This window comes from Bison bison, unplaced genomic scaffold, assembly GCF_000754665.1.
Source record: "Bison bison bison isolate TAMUID 2011002044 unplaced genomic scaffold, Bison_UMD1.0 scf7180017864466, whole genome shotgun sequence".
Taxonomy (NCBI): Eukaryota; Metazoa; Chordata; class Mammalia; order Artiodactyla; family Bovidae; genus Bison; species Bison bison.
The window spans coordinates 8,343,014-8,361,698 of record NW_011495027.1 but is presented as its reverse complement, the minus strand read 5'-3'; positions in this window follow the sequence as shown (position 1 = coordinate 8,361,698).

Sequence of the window (18,685 nt, the reverse complement as noted above, 5' to 3'; positions counted from 1 at the left end):
GGTTTTGACAAATGTATCAATATTATGACATGTATGCAGTATTATAGTATCATACAGAATAGTTTCAATGCTTAAAAAAAAAAACCTTGCTCTGCTCATTTATCTCTCCCTCCCTCTAGCTTCTGGCTAACACTAATCTTATTGTCCCCATGCTGCTGCTGCTGCCAAGTCCTTATATGACATTCTGAAAAAGGTAAAACTATCGCCCCCATAGTTTTACCTTTTTCAGAATGTCATATAGTTGGAATCATACAGTACGTAACCTTTACAGATTGGCTTCTTTTGCTTAATAATATGCATTTAAGTTGTCTTCATGTCTTTTCATGGTTAGATAGCTCATTTCTTTTTAGTGCTGAATAATATTTTTTTGTTTTGATGAACCAAAGTTTATTTATTGATCCACCCACTGAAGATCATCTTGATTGCTTTCAGTTTTTGCAGTTGTAAATACAGTTTCTATAAATAGGTGTATCCAGGGTTTTTTATGAATGTAAGTTTTCAAATCACTTGAATAAATATGAAGGAGCATGACTGTTAAATTATATAGTGAAAGTATGTTTAGATTTGTGAGAAACGACCAAACTGTCTTCCCAAGTGACTATAACATTTTGTACTTCCATCAGCAATAACGAGAGTTCCCATTGTTCCACATCATCATCAGAATTTGGTATTTTCAGTGTTCTGGGTTTTTTCCATATTAATATGTGTGTATGGTATCTCATTATTGTTTTAATTTACAATTCCCTGTGGCATATGAGGTTGAACATCTTTTCATATGCTTACTTAAATAAACACTAAGAACATATATATATATATATGTTTGCCTACTTTTTAATTGGGTTGTTCATTTCCTTACTACTGAGTTTTAAGGGGTTTTCATATATTTTAAATACCAATTCTTTTTCGGATGTATCATTTGCAAATATTTTTTCTCAGACTGTGGCTTGTCTTATAATTCTCTTGACATTGCCTTTTGCAAAGCAGTTTTTTAACTTAGTGAAATCCAGCTTATTATTTTTTTATGAATTGTGTCTTTGATGTTTTAATAGACTGGCATTATCATACCCAAGTTCATCTAGGTTTTCTTCTATGTTATCTTCTGGGAGTTTTTATAGTTTTGCATTTCATATTTAGGTCTGTTATCCATTTAAGTCAATTTTTTTGAAAACTGCGAGATCTGCATCTATATTCTTTTTTTTTTTTTTTTTCTGGCATATGGATGTCCAGTTGTTCCAGCACCATTTGTTGAAAAGACTACCTTGCTCTGTACGATTGCCTTTGTTCTTGTTACTTTATCAAAGATTTGTTGCTATTGTTCAGTTGCTCAGTCGAGTCCTCTGCAACCCCATGGACTGCTGCACCCCAGGTTTCCCTGTCCTTGACTATTTCCTGGAGTTTGTTCAAACTCACGTCCATTGAGTCAGTGAAAGAAAAGAAAATGAAAGTCACTCAGTCATGTCTGACTGTTTGTGAACCCATGGATTATACAGTCCATGAAATTCTCTAGGCCCAGGATACTGGAGTGGGTAGCCTATACCTTCTCAAGAGAATCTTCCCTACCCAGGAATCAAACCAGGGTCTCCTGCATTGCGGGTGGATTCTTTACCAACTGAGCTATCAGGGAAACCCATTGAGTCAGTAATGCCATCCAACCATCTCCTCCTTTGTCATCCCCTTCTCCTTCTGCCTTCAATCTTTCCCAGCATCAGTGTCTTTTCTAATGAGTCGGCTCTTTGCATCAGGTGGCCAAAGTATTAGAGCTTCAGCTTTAGCATCAGTTCTTCCAATGAATATTCAGGATTGATTTCCTTTAGAACTGACTAATCAAAGATTAGTTGATTATATTTACGTGGGTCTATTTCTGAGCTCTCTCCTTTCCTCTGGGCTCTCTTGTCTATTCTTTCTCAATACCACAGTCTCTTGATTACTGTAGCTTTATAGTGGGTCATGAAGTTGGGTAGTGGCAGTTGCCTGACTTCATTCTTCCCCTTCAATATTGAGTTGGCTATTCTGGGTCTTTTGTCTCTTCACATAAACTTTAGAATTAATTTGTCGATCACCACAAAGTAAACTGCTATTTTGCTTGGGATTGCATTGAATCTATAGATGAAATTAGAAAGAACTGACATCTTGATAATACCAGATCTTCCTAAACATGAACATGGTGTATCTCTCTATTTTTTTAAATTAACAAAATATTATCAGAATTTTATAGTTTTCCTTCTATAGATCTTTTTCATATTTTATTAGATTTATACCTTAGTATTTCATTTTTAGGTGCTAATGTACATGGTACTGTGTTTTCAATTTAAAATTACCCTTGTTTATTTCTTGTATATTCTCTAGTCTTTCCCATTCTATTGTTTGTATATAGGAAAGTCATTGACTTATGTATATTTACTTTTCATCCTGCAACCTTGCTATTATCACTTGATAGTTCTATGAGTATTTTTGTTGATTCTTTTGGATTTTTCTACATGAATTATGATGTAATCTCTACACAAAGACAACTTTATTTCTTTCTATCCAATCTCTTTAGTTTTTATTACCTTTTATTGTCTATTACATTAGCTAACACTTCCAGTACAGTGTTGAGAGGGGACATCTATGCCTTGTTCCTGATCTTAGCTTCATGGTTCTTAACATTAAATAAGATGTTAACTGTAGTTTTGCTCTAGATAGTTTTTATAAAGTTAAGGAAGTTCCTCTCTATTCTTAGTTTTCTGAGAGTGTTTATAATCAGTGGGTGCTGGATTTTTTTCAAATATAGCTTTTGGGTTTTTTGTTTGTTTGTTTTGCATCTATTGATGGGATCATGTGATTTTTTACGCATTGTTTTTGGTCACCAAGTCATGTCCAACTCTTTTGTGATCCCATGTACCATGTAACCTGCCAGGCTCCTCTGTGCATGGGATTTCCCAGGCAAGAATACTGGAGTGGGTTGGCATTTCCTACTCCAGGGGATCTTCCTGACCAAGGGAGCAAACCTACATCTTGGCAGGCAGGTTCTTTTCCATTGAGCCCTCAGGGAAGCCCAGTGATTTTTACTCAATAGCTTATTCGTGTGATGGACTATGCTAATTGATTTTGGAATATTGATCTAGTCTTGCGTAACAGGGATAAATCTTCCCTGGTTGTGATGTATAATTCTTTTTACACATTGTTGCATTTGATTTGCTAGTATTTCTGTTCTTATAATATTTTCATCTAGTTTTGATATTAGGATAGTGTCCTCATAGAATGAGTTCTGATGCATTTCTCTGCCTCTGTCTTCTGAAAGAGTGTATAGAGAACTGGGCAGTATATCTTCCTAATAGCTGTATGGAATTCATCAGTGAAGCCATCTGGAGGTGCTGCTTTCTGGTTTGGAGGGTTACTAATTACCGATTTGACTTCTTTAATAGATACAGTCCTAATCAAATTGTCTATTTATTCTTGTATGTATTTTAGCAGATTATGTCTTTCAAGAAATTGACTCAGTTGATTTAGATGATTAAATTTATGGGCATAGAGTGGTTCACAATATGCCTTTACCATCCTTTTAATGTCCATGGGATCTGTAGTGATGTCTTCTCCTTCATTCCTGATATTAGTAATTTATGTCTCTTCTCTTTTTTTCTTAGCCTGGCTATAGCTGTATCAATTATATTGATCCTGTCAAAGAACCAACTTTTCTTTGGCATGTAAGCTCCTTACATGCCAAATCAGAAATGAAAAGTCTAACCTTTGCTCATTTTTCAATCAGGTTATTTGGTTTTTCATTGTTGAGTTGAAGGAGATATTTATATATTCTAGTTATTAACCCCTTGTCATATGTAAGATTTAAAATTTTTTTCTCATTCTATAGGTTGCTTGTTTACTCTATAGACTGTATCTTTTGATGCAGTGAAGTTTTTAATTTTTATGTGGTCCAATTTATTTTCTTTTGGTATCAAATCCATGAAATCTTATAAAAGTCAGTGTCATGAGGTTGTCCCTCTGTTTTCTTCTAAAAGTTTTGTGGTTTTACCTCTTATGTTTAGATTTATGATCCATTTTGAGTTAATATTTTTATGTGATGTAAGGTAAGTACACCACTCTTTTGCATGTAAATATTCAATTTTCCCAACACTGTATGCTGGAAAAGAATGTCTTTTCCCTATTGAATGGCCTTGGCACCCTTGTTGAAAATCAATTGGCAATATATACAGAGGTTTATTTCTGGGCTCTCCATTCTATTCTATTGTTCTATATGTCTACCTTTATGCTAGTTGATGCTTTTTTATTGGCTTACTGGTGGAGATATCAGGTTTTTTAAAAAATAGACTTTATATTTTAGAGCAGTATAGGTTCACAGGAAAATTGAATGGAAGGTACAGAGATTTCCAATACAATACCTCCCGTATATAATACTATCATGGTGAAGCAAGAACAGAGACTGACTATTTGGAGACCTGAGTTTTCTAATCCCAGTTCTGTCACTTTTCATTTCTATAAGATATCTGCGAGTTTCAGCTCTCTCATTAGTGAACCTACTTCCCAGTGTCATGGAAGGACACAAAGGGAATAACACACTCCAAAATGTTCACAGTTTCTCAAAGGAGCCATGTTTTCTCTCTGCTCAGCCTTTGTGAATGTTGCTTCTTCACCTGGCTAAATCCATCTCCTTCTTTTGTCTCAGCATCACTTCCTCCAGAATGTTTTCTGTGATGCTCTCAGACTAATTAACCCTACCACGCACTTGCTCAGAATTTCATGTTGGAATTGCATTATTCACACCCAGTTCAGTTCAGTCGCTCAGTCATGTCCCACTCTTTGCAACTCCCTGGACTGCAGCACACCAGGCTTCCCTGTCCATTACCAACTCCCAGAGATTGCTCAAATTCATCTACAGAATTGGTGATGCCATCCAACCATTTCATCCTCTGTCATCCCCCTTCTCCTTCTGCTTTCAATCATTCCCAGCATCAGAGCATTTTCCAATGAGTCATTCTTTGCATCAGGTGGCCAAAGTACTGGAGCTTCAGCTTCAGCATCAGTCCTTCCAATGAATATTCAGGATTGGTTTCCTTTAGGATTGACTGATTTGATCTCCTTAATTATTTACTGTTCTGTTTCCCTCCCTAGATCAGAAATTCCATGATGCAAGAGCTGATGTTCAATCACTCTTCAATCCAGAGTTCATGCCATAGGGTACATACTTAATAAATATTTATAAAGAGGTTTACTAAGGCACCATACAAAAGTATGTCACATTAACAGAAGTACAATGGTACCTTCTCTGCATTGTCCTGGTGACTTATTAGCCATTGTTTTGTAATAAATTATTGGTACTGATTACTTGGAAGAATGGCCATATAGCTATGCCCATGTAAAAATCACCTCCATCACAAATTAATCTTTCTATTTCAAATACTTTCCCTTTGACTTCTGATTTGGGTACCTCGATTACTCTCTGACCATATTTTAATTTGTATGATATGTGCCTTGGTGTTGGGAGGGGCCCCTGCCTTCCATTCTACCTCAGCTCCCCTGTTTTTGCCCCCTAAAAAGAACTTCAAGCGTATGTCACATAGTCATTATTTTAAATAAGGTCATTCCATGTTGGTGAAATTCTGTGCAGTCATTTTTACTGCATGGAACTTTTGCCTGGTGATACTAAGTATAGGCTCTGCTAGTCCTGACTCATCACTTTTTACTCCATTTCTTCTGTTGGAGGTGAGGCAATGTCTGTGTTCTAAAAAACTAGTTTGTTCTTCTTGACACAACATGGAGAGTTGAATACATCGGTAACTGAATGGCTTTAAATAGAGAGAGATCTTGATCCTGAGAATGCCATGTATGTGACTCAGGAAACTGGCATTGATTGGGCCCAGGTCATGCATTTATAGCATGAAGACTTAGGCCTGGAGGTATTTTCATTATATACTTATATTATAATATATATTTCATTCAAAATATATACATAATTTCATTATATGATGAAAATACATATAATTCACTCAACTGTAGTCTACCCAGTAGAGAACAACTTTAGAAATATGAAATTAATAAATTCAGAAAAAGTTGTTGGCAGAACTTTTTATGAGACACAAAAGAGCTTTTCAAGGGCTTTTCACCCTACTCATTGTTATTTTTGTCTCTCCATATATATTATCTTTTTTCTTTGATTGTTTTTAAGATTTTTCTCTTTGTCATTTGTTTTAAGCAGTTTGATTATGATGTACCTTCATATGGTTTTTTTTATGTGTCTTGTGCTTGGGATTCAGTGGGCTTCTTAGAACTGTGGCTTTATAGTTTTTATTAAATTTGGAATTTGTTGTCAATCTCTTTCATTTGTATCCTTCTTCTCTTCTTGTCTTTTACAGACACAAATAAAATGGGACTGGTACTGCAGCTCACTGATGCTCTGTTTATATATTTTAGTCTCTTTTCTCTTTGTTTCATTTTAGACAGTTTCTATTGGTATGCATTCAAGTCCCTTAATTTTATGCAGTGTCTGCTGCTGCTGCTAAGTTGCTTCAGTCATGTCCGACTCTGTGCGACCCCATAGACGGCAGCCCACCAGGCTCCCCTGTCCCTGGAGTTCTCCAGGCAATAACACTTGAGTGGGTTGCCATTTCCTTCTCCAGTGCATGAAAGTGGAAATTGAAAAAGTCACTCAGTCATGCCCAACTCTTAGTGACCTCATGGACTGTAGCCTACCAGGCTCCTCTGTCAATGGGATTTTCTAGGCAAGAGTACTGGAGTGGGGTGCCATTGCTAATCCCAACAAGTATATGTTTCATGTCAGACATAGTATCATTTTTAATCACTGGAAGTTTGATATGAGACTTTTTTGTATGCTTTGATGGGATGTCAGACATTGTGAATTGTATCTTGTTGGGTTCTGGATATTTTGTATTCCTATAAACCTCTTGAACTTTTTGTAGAATGTGGTTAAGTCACTTGGACACATTTTGATCCTTTCATGTCTCACTTTTAAGTGCTGTTGCAGGGGAGGGGGTGGGGATCAGCCTAGGGTTAATTTTTTTCCCACTACTGAATCAAAGCTCTTCCAAGTATTCTATCCAGTGCCCCAAATCATGAGGCTTTCCTTTCTGGTTGCTCATGACAGGCACTATTCCTTCACTTGTATGAACTACATGTAGTATATCTTCTAGTATTTTTTATTGGCTTTTTCTTGGCAGTTTCCTGACACATATGCATCTGAAGACTCAAGAGAGAGTGCCTAAAGATCTCCTGGGCTTTCTCTCTGCATAGCTCTCTTCTCTTTGGTACTATGTCCCGCAAGCAGTTAGCTGCCTCAACCTCCCTGGACTTCCAGCTTTGTATGTTCATCTCAAGGAGACCAGCAAGTTCCATTTGAGATACAGCCCCTCTCCATGCACTGTAGCCTGGAAACCCTTCCACATTCCAGTCTTGGCCAGTCATAGGGCTCACCCTATTTGTTTCCTACCTTCATTGCTTGATGTCCAAAACTTTGTTGTCTTATATTCTTTTCTTGTATTGTTTTGTTTCTTCTTATTTGTTTATTTTAGTTGTTTCAGGCAGGAATGAAAACCCAGATCCTATTACTCCTCTGGCTCCTGAAGAATATATTACTGGTCTGTCAGAGTCTTTTTATATATAAGACACATGGTCACACACTGGGCACAGACTATCATATAGGTTTAAAAAAAAAAACTCTTCAACTGATAGATATGTTCCCTTCATTTCCTAGGAAAGTCATATAAGATAAACAATGCCTACCCATTCTCTATCCTATGAACAACATTTAAGCCCACGCTGGCTTGATGCTGACTTTTTTGCTTGTGACACATCAAAGTAAATTTTAGCCCTGAAACATGGGGAAAACCAATATTTCTGAGCTTTGGTAATATTTTTCCTTTGCATTCCCCTGAAGTTTCTAGGTCCTATTTTGCTGCTACACAGAGAAGATCTCTGTAAGTGAGCACAGAATAAGGAACCTTGGTCTTTTGCTGTGCAAACATACACCTAAACATGCTGTATTGGAGCAGATGCCTATAGGAAATGTGAAATAGCTTGCTCTGCCCCACCCCCTCCCAAGCCATATAAAGCCACAAGTTAAAAAGCAATTTAAATTTGGGGGAACTAAGATGTTTGGCAACTTTTAGGTTTAGTCATTTCTAATTTGTGCTTTCAAGTTTTTCTTTTAATTTAAATGAATATGTCCTAGAGAAATGTCCAAACCATTCTGGGTTTTCTCTCCTCCCTTTCCTCAGCCTGCACCCCTAGTGCATTTCCTAGGTGAACATATGCTTAGATCCCTCAAGCATAGTGATCATTTCTCCTGACCAGCAGAGCCAGTCATTATTTATCATATTCTGCTCTCTCTCCTTCTCACTCTCCTAGTGGGAACATTGAAGTGGCTGCTGGCTGGGGAAATCAGCCCAGGGAGCTCCTTCTGTTGGTCTCTTTCCTCATTACACTAGTAAAAAATTTAGCGGTGACAGTCTCTACCCCTACACATGTCTGTATATCTATGTGTGTGAGTATATGTGTATATACAGTCTTCATCCAGGTAGGATGGAAGCACACTGCAGGGGCTAATAGTGAGTAATTTAACTGTGGCTTTCTCACACATTTTACTCTCTTTCTTTCTCTGGAGTAGCTGCAGAAGTACAGTGTGCTCACTTATTGCTGCTTCATATTAGAAGCTGAGATTATGGGTTTATGTGTCATCTCGCTGTTTCTGCTGGGTTGTTCTCTGACTGGATGCGATATCATTTCATCCATTGTCAGGAGGCTGCCCCAGTTACCTGGGATGCTCAAGAGAGGCAACACTTACTTGCCACGTGATAGCAAAGGCTTCTGTTTATTTCTGTGGCTGCTCCTCCTGCAACCCTCTGCGGGATCCCTGACTATCCAAGCTGACGGGGAAGTGGAAAACCACACAACCTCACTGAGGCTTGAAGGATTTTTGCTTATTGGTATTTTTAAGGAAGTACCAGGCAACCATGAATTACAATTTGCAGGAACTTCTTTTCATTTTTTTGTGTGTCCTTGTTATTTTAAGTCTCTTTTGGGTCACAGTTCTTCAGTTCCAGGAGCTTTTAGCTAATAGTCTTGTTAGTACTATCCAGCTTAGCTCAGGAAAGGTGACTACTAGTCACTAGAATGGACGGAAAGCAGAGGCCATGGATCATACCTCCTCTGGAATTCAGCAGCACTTAGCTTGGTATTGGACTCTGTGAAAGTAGTTACTGATTGATTGATCTAAGACTAAATTGCCCATTTTTTTTTTAATTTTATTTTTAAACTTTACAATATTGTATTGGTTTTGCCAAACATAGCTTAGAGTTTTTATCCAGGCCAAGACATGAGCTTTTCTCTTTTGTACTGGTATGCCTGCTTGCCAAGTTAAGAAATTTTAGGTGGGATGATGGAAAAATTGTTAATCCAAAAGGGTCTATTCATTCTAGAAATACTACAGTCTCACGATTGGTTTCAGTTTCAATTAAAAAGTATCCAATGTTGGGAGAGAAAAGAGAAGATAATGATGGGAGAAATATAGAAAAGTGATGTTTTAATTTTTTTTTTTTTCTTTTTGTCTTGTGTTTTGGAGAAAACTATCCTCTATTTACCATTAGATCTGAAGAGGCACAAACTGGGTTTTGGAAGAGCTGTTGTCTATAGTGACCAAAGCATAGGAATGTGGGATTCATTCAACTTTGGGGAATAAAAGCACATTACATATTCCATTGTATCTTCCTATTTAATTGACTATCTGACTAGTTAGGTTTCTAAGATTTTCAATTTGTTTTAATAAGACTCTCTATAATTAGGTCCAAGTGGTTTAGCTACAGTAACCAGTAGAGAAGCTACAGTTATTTTATATTTGTATCTCATTAGTGAGCCTTCAGATTAACATCACCAATTCATTTATGGGGAGATGTCACTTTGGGCAGGGAAATTCTTATTTTCAGCTCCTCAGGCAAAGCATGTATAACCCTTAACTTAACCTAAAGCAGTGTCTTCCATTGGAGGAATGTGTGAATACCAGTCCTGTCTTCAGCTGGCCCTCTGCCAACAAGTGAGAAGTAAACCTTTGACTAGTTCCAGGGCACGTGAGAGGGCATCTCAAGGAGTAGGGAACATGTAGCTGATCAAATGAGCATTTTCTGCCTGTATCTCCCACATTCCAGTTACTCTGGGGGAAATCATGTCACCCCATGATGTGTGATGCTGCTTCAAATTATTTGCAAGAAATAATCTAAATGTCAGATTGTGGGTATCATGGGGCACTGCACAAGTTGAGACAAACCAGAGTGTGAGGAAACTCAAAGTGAAGTTGGTTTTGAAGGTTATGCAAACTCATCAGGCATCCAGGAAATACAAAGAGCACGAAGAAACTTTGTCTCAATTATTTCACAATCCAATCCATAAAGAGATGAATTACTCTAGGTATTTATATGTTTCTTCAGAACAATTCAGTATATTAATTCAGTAAGCAGTTGCTAAGCATCTCCTGTATGCCAGACACTGTTCTAGACGTTAGGGATGGAGCAGGAAACAGAACTGAGCTCCTGATCCAAGGGAGCCCATCTTCTCAAGGGGAACAACAGGACACGAACCAAAGAGTGTAACTCCCCATGGGTGGTGATAGGTGTGATGGAGAGAATTAAGACAGGGTAGGGGGCCACGCGTGAGGGAACCAGGTACTATTTTATATAGAAAGTCAGGGGAGATTTCTGAAAAGGTAACATTAAAAAACATGAGTTGTTTTTTTTTTGTTTTTTTTTTTGAGTCCCCATTCCCATTCCTTCCTGACCATAACCCTTTTCTGAATCATCACACTGTCTTTGCCGACACAATTAAAACTGTGACAATTTGGACATTTCTGTCAAATTAGTAATTGACTACATGACCAAAGAGTAGTTCAGCCAAATACTCGTGAATCAAACTGAAAGTTAAAAAAGGTCCTCTCCTCTCCATTTTTCTTTGCAAGCAATAAAACACAAGCTATAGTTTAGTCAAATGAACCAGGAACCAAAAAAGGAAAGAAAGTCTAGTGTGTTGAAGGGATATCACGGGCAGTAAATTTTAGTGGCATAAGAGATGCAGATTCAATCCCTGGGTCAGGAAGATCCCCTGGAGGAGGGCATGGAAACCCATTCCAGTTTTCTTGCGTGGAGAATCCCATGGACAGAGAAGTCTGGCGGGCTATAGTCCATGAGGTCACAAAGAGTTGGACCTCACTAAAGCGACTTAGCATGCACGCACACAAATTTTAGTGAAAGAAGATCCCTAGGGAGAGCACAGGAGCTGGCTTAGATTTTAACCTTGGCTTCTCTGCTTACCAGCTGGGTGATTTTAAACAAACTTTGCTTCACTATGTGTCAGTTTCCTCAGCTGCAGAGGATAATAGTACCTCAATGGGATCTGCTAAGAATTAAATGAGATCTTTATGTAAAGCTCTTAGCATGATTCCTAGGACATAATATACCCTCAGGGTTTAAAATGACCATCATCATCATTGTTGGTAGCACTATCATTTACTGGCACTGCTATCTTCCTGCATTGCCAAACACTCTTTGAGTATGTGAATTTTTGGCCAGTATTACTCCTTCTTATCTCTGCTTGCTATTCTTTGGAACTCTGCATTCAGATGGGTATATCCTTCCTTTTCTCCTTTGCTTTCGCTTCTCTTCTTTTCTCAGCTCTTTGTAAGGCCTCTTCAGACAACCATTTTGCCTTTTTGCATTTCTTTTTCTTGGGGATAGTTATGATCACGGACTTCCCTGGTGGCTCAGATGGTAAAGCGTCTGTCTACAATGCAGGAGACCCGGGTTCGATCCCTGGGTCTGGAAGATCTGCTGGAGAAGGAAATGGCGATCCACTCCAGTACTATTGCCTGGAAAATCCCATGGACAGAGGAGCCTGGTAGGCTACAGTCCATGGGGTCGCAAAGAGTCGGACATGACTGAGTGACTTCACTTTCACTTACTTATGATCACTGCCTCCTGTACAATGTTATGAACCTCTGTCCATAGTTCTTCAGGCACTCTATCAGATCTAATTCCATGAATCTATTTGTCACTTCCACTGTATAATCATAAGGGATTTGATTTATGTCATACGTGAGTGGCCTAGTGGTTTTCCCCACTTTCTTCAATTTAAGTCTAAATTTTGCAATAAGGAGTTCATGATCTGTGCCACAGTCAGTTCCCAGTCTTGTTTTTGCTGACTGTATAGAGTTTTTCCATCTTCAGCTGCAATTAATATAATCAATCTGATTTCAGTATTGACCATCTGTTGATGTCCATGTGACGTCATCTCTTGCGTTGTTGGAAGAGGGTGTTTGCTATGACCAGTGCATTCTCTTGGCAAAACTCTGTTAGCCTTTGCCCTGCATCATTTTGTACTTCAAGGCCAGACTTTCCTGTTACTCCAGGTATCTCTTGACTTCCTACTTTTGCATTCATGTTCCCTATGATGAAAAGGACATCTTTGTTTGGTGTTAGTCCTAGAAGGTCTTGTGGGTCTTCATAGAACTGGTCAACTTCAGCTTTTTTTGCATTAGTGGCTGAGATATAGACTTGGATTACTGTGATGTTGAATGGTTTGCCTTGGGAATGAATCGAGATCATTCTGTCCTTTTTGAGATTGCACCCCAAGTACTGCATTTCGGACTCTTCTGTGGACTATGAGGTCTACCCCATTTCTTCTAAGGGATTCTTGCACACAGTAGTAGATATAAGGGTCATCTTAATTAAATTCACCCATTCTGGTCCATTTTAGTTCACTGATTCCTAAAATGTTGATATTCACTCTTGTCATCTCCTGAATGACCACTTCCAATTTGCCTTGGTTCATGGACCTAAAATTCCAGGTTCCTATACAATACTGTTCTTACAATATTGGACTTTACTTTCACCACTAGACATATCCACAACTGGGCATTGTTTCTGCTTTGGCTCAGCCTCTTCATTCCTCCTAGAGCTATTCCTCCACTCTTCTCCAGTAGCATATGCAGAGAAATAGATGAAAACAATAGACTGTGAAAGACCAGAGATCTCTTCAAGGAAGTTAGAGATACCAAGGGAACATTTAGTGCAAAGATGGGCACAATAAAGGACAGAAATGGTATAGACTTAACAGAAGCAGAAGATGTTAAGAAGAGGTGCCAAGAATATGAAGAAAAAATATACAAAAATATCTTAATGACCCAGATAACCACAATGGTGTGATCACTCCCCTAGAGTCAGACATCCTAGAATGTGAAGTCAAGTGGGCCTTAGGAAGCATCACTACCAACAAAGCTAGTGGAAGTGATAGAATTCCAGCTGAGCTATTTCAAATCCTAACAGATGATGCTGTGAAAGTGATGTACTCAATATGCCAGCAAATGTGGAAAACTCAGCAGTGGCCACAGGACTGAAAAAGGTCAGTTTTCATTCCAATCCCAAAGAAGGGCAATGCCTAAGAATGCTCAAACTACCACACAATTGCACTAATAAGTCTATAAACTCACTAGAGCACCCAGAGTCTGTGAGGCATGCATGCATGGGCAGAGGGTACAGAGAAGCAAGGAACCAATACCCCATCACCACCATTCTCAAACCAGTGGCTCTGCTAGAAGCATTCAGCAGACTCCCATTTAATTCTCTCCACAACTCCCATATCACACAGAGAAAGAAAAGAGCATTCCCAAGAGCACACAATTGGAGCCGAATTTGAACCCAGCATTGCCTGACTCCCAGCCCACCAGCTTTCTGCTATTTCATAATCCCTTCACAATTCAGGGGACTTGGGTTCAATCCCTGGGTTGGGAAGATCCCCTGGAGAAAGGAATGGCAACTCGCTCCTGTATTCTTGCCTGGAAAATTCCACAGACAGAGGAGCCTGGTGGGTTATAGTCCATGGGGTCACAAAGAGTCAGACAGTACTGAGTGACTAACACACACACACACACACACGCACACACACAACAGAAAAAGTCCCTCTTTCTCCTAGTCATTTCAAAACTTTAAAAATTAATAATCTTATTTGTTTCTCAAAATATCCTTGTGAAGTTGTCATGTAAGGCTTTATCATTTTCATTCTGCTTTCCAAGTAACTGACCCTCCCTCGGAGCAGCTGAGCAACCACCTTGAGGTTGGGGGGATGGGGGCGGTCGGTGGAGGCCAGGAGAGTCACTGGGCTAAATGAGGAACTCTTGCTCCTTCAGACAAGGCTCTCCTTGGCACACGGACCTGGACATTAAGCTGAGCTGGGCATGGATTTGAGTTCCAAGAAAGCAAAAATAAAAACACACTACCCTGAAATGGGAAATCCCCATAGGGACTACAAGTTAACAGCATTCTTGTTAGCTAAAAGCCGCTGTTCATAAGTGATACACTGAATTGCAATGGCATTTCTTGTGTGCATTACACATTTATTCAGCTGAAAAGGAGGTGAGGTGGTGGATGAGCAGAGGTCAGGGAGAAGGACCAAGAGCCAAAAAGCACTGGGCCGAATGCTCTATGCTCCTACGTGAATGACTTGACCTCTTTATCCCTCTGTGTGACCTTGAACAAGTCCCTCAACTTCCTTATCCATCTCAGCTAGGAAATGTGTTTGTGGTGTGTGTGTGTGCATGTGTGCGTGTGTGCATCGGGGTGTGGGCAGATGTCACCATCTATCAAATGCTGTGGCTGAAGCAAGCTCCTTGGGGAAAAGGTATCGCAGTCTCCTTGCCCCCATCGGAAAGATTTTCGCGCAGTGCAGCGAAAGGTGCCACTTTTTAATAACATCATTGGAATATCAGCTTTCTGCAAGATACAGTGGGACACACTGGGGCGTGCCATCTTGTGACATGATAAAAGAAGAGGCTCCCGTGTGAGCTCCCAGGCAAAGCCCCTTCAGGAAGCAGGGCTTGGTCCTTCTGGGGTCACGTGAGTGAGGTGGAGACATGAAGTTTGTCACATTGCAGAAAATACACAGACCTCTCATGGTATGAAACGCCCTCACTTTCCCTACCTTGGGGTTAGTTTTTACTCTTTCTCTTCGAATTATCCCCATGGTTGTCAGAGAGGTAAGGGCACTCGCCTACGAGCTGCTGGAGCCAGTCGGCTCCTCTTCTAGCTCAGAGCGCTGCCACTGCAACTCAGAGAGAGGCATCCCCAAATGGAGGAGGGCAGGGGCTTTGTCTACTCATCCCCCTTCCCTTGGGGCAACAGCAGTGTCCGATGTCTGGGTAGATGGGTGTGCACTGTTACCCAGGCACTTACACACGGTTAGGTACTGCCTGGGTGCCTGCTACTCACATGGGCCCAGGAACATGAGCTGGGAGAAAGGAGCGGGGCAGCATGGCCTCTGGGGCATGTACTCCTGTGGGCAGCCTAGTGTGGGGAAGGGCAAAGGGTATGTGACCTGATAGAGAATACCTGGATTTCTCTTCACCCTCGACCACCAGGGGTAATTGGCATAGGGGGTGGCAGCTAAGTGCCACCTTACTCTCACCCTACTCTCTCCTTACTCTTGCCAGCACCTGCCTCCCCCTGAAAGGCATTCTGGTGTAGGAGGATGGCTTTCCTAGTCAAGGAGGACCACTCTGACATCTGGAAGCGCTTTGCCTCCTGGAATCCTATCCTGTTTCCTAGGCTTTATTTGGAGGAATTCTGGCTCTGCCACTATGAGATCTTAGAGGATTCGTTTAGTCTCTGAGCCTCAGTTTCCTCATTGTAAGAGAAGGATAAGGACACTTGTCCTATCCTGTTAGAGTAAAAGAATCATTTGAGATAGTGTGTGTGACAAATGCCTGACAAACTCCGAAGCAGTGTGCAAATAGAAGGGATTCTTATCATGCTTTCAGTAAATGAACACTTGGAAGGGAATGGACTTTTCTATAAAGGTTCCGACCTTGGCTGAGACCTCAGAGGCATTTCTTGGCCTGTGCAGGGCGGGAGGAGGTGGTCCCTGGGGCCATGTACAGATCTCAGCATTGCCGAAGCCCCCACTGGTCTGTCCATCAGATGGAAAGTGCCTTAAAATCCAGCTTGCAAGAGATTCTAAAGGCCATCCAAAACCAGTCCTCTTCAATGCTTCAGCCCTCTCTACAATACTTCAAAAAACATGTATATCCTTTACTTTTCACAGAATCTACATGGAACCCAGCAACAGGCCAGTCATGGAATGACTATGACATCTTAGTCATTCTTGAATACCCTGTAACTGGGTCTTCCACATTACAGGAATATTTATGACTATACATCAATAAATATCTATGGCTATGAATGAGTATGTAGATTAGGGAATAGAAATTTTAAAAGACTTTGTTTAGTTTCAAGAATTCATGGCAATATTTGGTACTGTCGATGGATCTGGCTTCCTAATTAGGAACAAAGTGGCTGAATTTGTCAGTTGTATTCAGATTGGAACAATTAGGTGGTAATCTGTGCATTTAACTCACAGTTTGGTTTAGGATGATCCAAATCTAGCAGCAGTCTTCTTCACACAAAACAAATCTGACTTACTTCCGGGCCCAACTCAACTAGTTTCACAGCAGGAATTCACATAGACAAATAAACACTTGGGAGAAATTCCCTTGTGAAGTAACCACATGCCTAGTCAGAACTGTCTCATAATTTAACAGCCAGTTTTAAAAATAACTGTCAAATTAAGCTGGCTAATTGCTCTGGTCTCCATCTAGTCCGTCACAAGTGGGGAGGAGGGGATTGATCTCCAAGGTAAAAGGAAGACTTGGGCCAAAAGAGACTCATTGGTGCCCTGCATGAAATTATATTTGGCAACATGCATGGCAATACATTTTTACAAAGTCCATTTTCATATTGCTTTTCCTGGCATTTTTAGAAAGCCATTCTGGATGGATTTGTTTTTCAGGATATTTGGTTATATGTGCATCCTTGTATTTTATTATTACTCATAGAACTGTCAAATACAATTCTTTTTATTAGATTCGCCCCTAAATTAGCTTCAAATAATCTCAAATTAAAAAAATAAAGTCATTGTACCACCAGGCTGGAGCCAGAGGATTGGATACAGAATATAAGAAAAAGCAAAGGAGGAAATATCCTAAAGCTTTGTGAACTTATGCTTGAATATCTTCTTTCTCCTGCTCCCTGAGAAATTAATGAACAGACAACCCTGAAACTTCAAAGCCATAATACTCTGCTTTGGGAATTGCAATCTCCATCTTGGTTGTTTAAAAATGAGCACACATGGAAATGATGCATCAGCATATCTTTTCAAGTTTGGGGTTTTTTTCCTATTGAAAATTAATCAACAACCTCCAGTTATTTATGGCTTAGTAAATGTATAAGAAAAAATTAATCTTTCTTTAAAAAGAGCCCCAAATGTTTAATCACAGTGGAAAAACATGGTCATGATAAAAAATTACAGCTGGACAGGGATGGCAAGTCTGCCTGCACAGCCCCTACTCAGTGCTGCTTTGCAAAGGTGAGAGCTTTTTGGTTTTCCCTTCTGAAAATGTCTGCGGCTGTATAAGGTCATGTATAAATATCCTTCCCACCCCTTAGCATTTAGTGGGTAGAGTCACATTGAATACCCGGATCTGACTTGCATCTCTTCAACATTTTGTATCCAGATGGGCCATGAGTGTGATGGTGACATGATCAGATGTTGAAGCCAGATTGCCCAAGTTTATAAACTGTGTCATCCTGGGTGTATGAATTAATTTTAGTTATGTCACCTATACAATGGAGTGACAATACACCTACTTTGTATGCTAGTTGTGAGAATTAAGGGAACTAATACAGCAAAGTGTCCAAACAGTGCCTGGTTCAGAGTAATCCTTCAATAAATAGTAGCTAAAATCATAGCCAGACCCGCTCGCTCCAGAGCTCCAAAATTTTGCCTTTATGCTGATCACATATATTCTCAGCTTTACATCTCCAGCAACTCAATATACATATATATTTTAATGTAGCATTAGAAGTAAGGTTCTACATTTTCTCCCTAGCTTCTCTTTCCTCCAAAGCACCGGGACTTCAAAGGCTGTAACTGCCCTCCCCGAAAGCTTTCAGAACTTGAAGTGAACTTGATCACTTTCTCCTGTGGTCTCTCTGACGTGCGCCAGATGTATATGGCCTATTTCCGACTGATGAGCCTGTGATCTGAGCTTCACTGCCTTTGAGGAAATTTCCACCACTAAAAGACTTGGCTTCAGAAAGGATGTCGTGAATGGCCAGTTGATCTGTTAAATAAGATGCCAAATACTGAGGGAATAACCAGGAGGAGAAAATTACATTCACACTTCTTTATTGGTGCCATTAACAGTGTTTTGTCATCCAGCTGATGAAGCAGGCCATCTCCCCCAAAGCATCGCACAATACCAGGCTACCCGGAGCCTGGGCCAACCCTTCACCCCGTGTCCCATAGCCCCTGGGGCTCCCAGGTGGAGGAGGCAAGGGAGGACAAAAGGTGAGGAGGCGCCAATTTAGAGGAAGCCCAAGGACTGGGCTACTTTCCATAAGACTCTCCTTACTCCAAAAAGCAATTTGCATCCTCGTGTCATCACAGCAGTGGTGCCCCACCCACACTCACTGCTCCAGAGGTCAGGGGACCCCTACTCTGAGCCAGGCTGCCGCTCAGCCCATTCGATGGCCTGTCGTTCATTGCTCGACTGCTAACTCCTTGATAAGAACAGCCCTGGCCTCCCTTCTGTATTCGCCCCATGCTTATTAAAACGGTCCCCTCACAATTATCTGTCCTGGTCTGA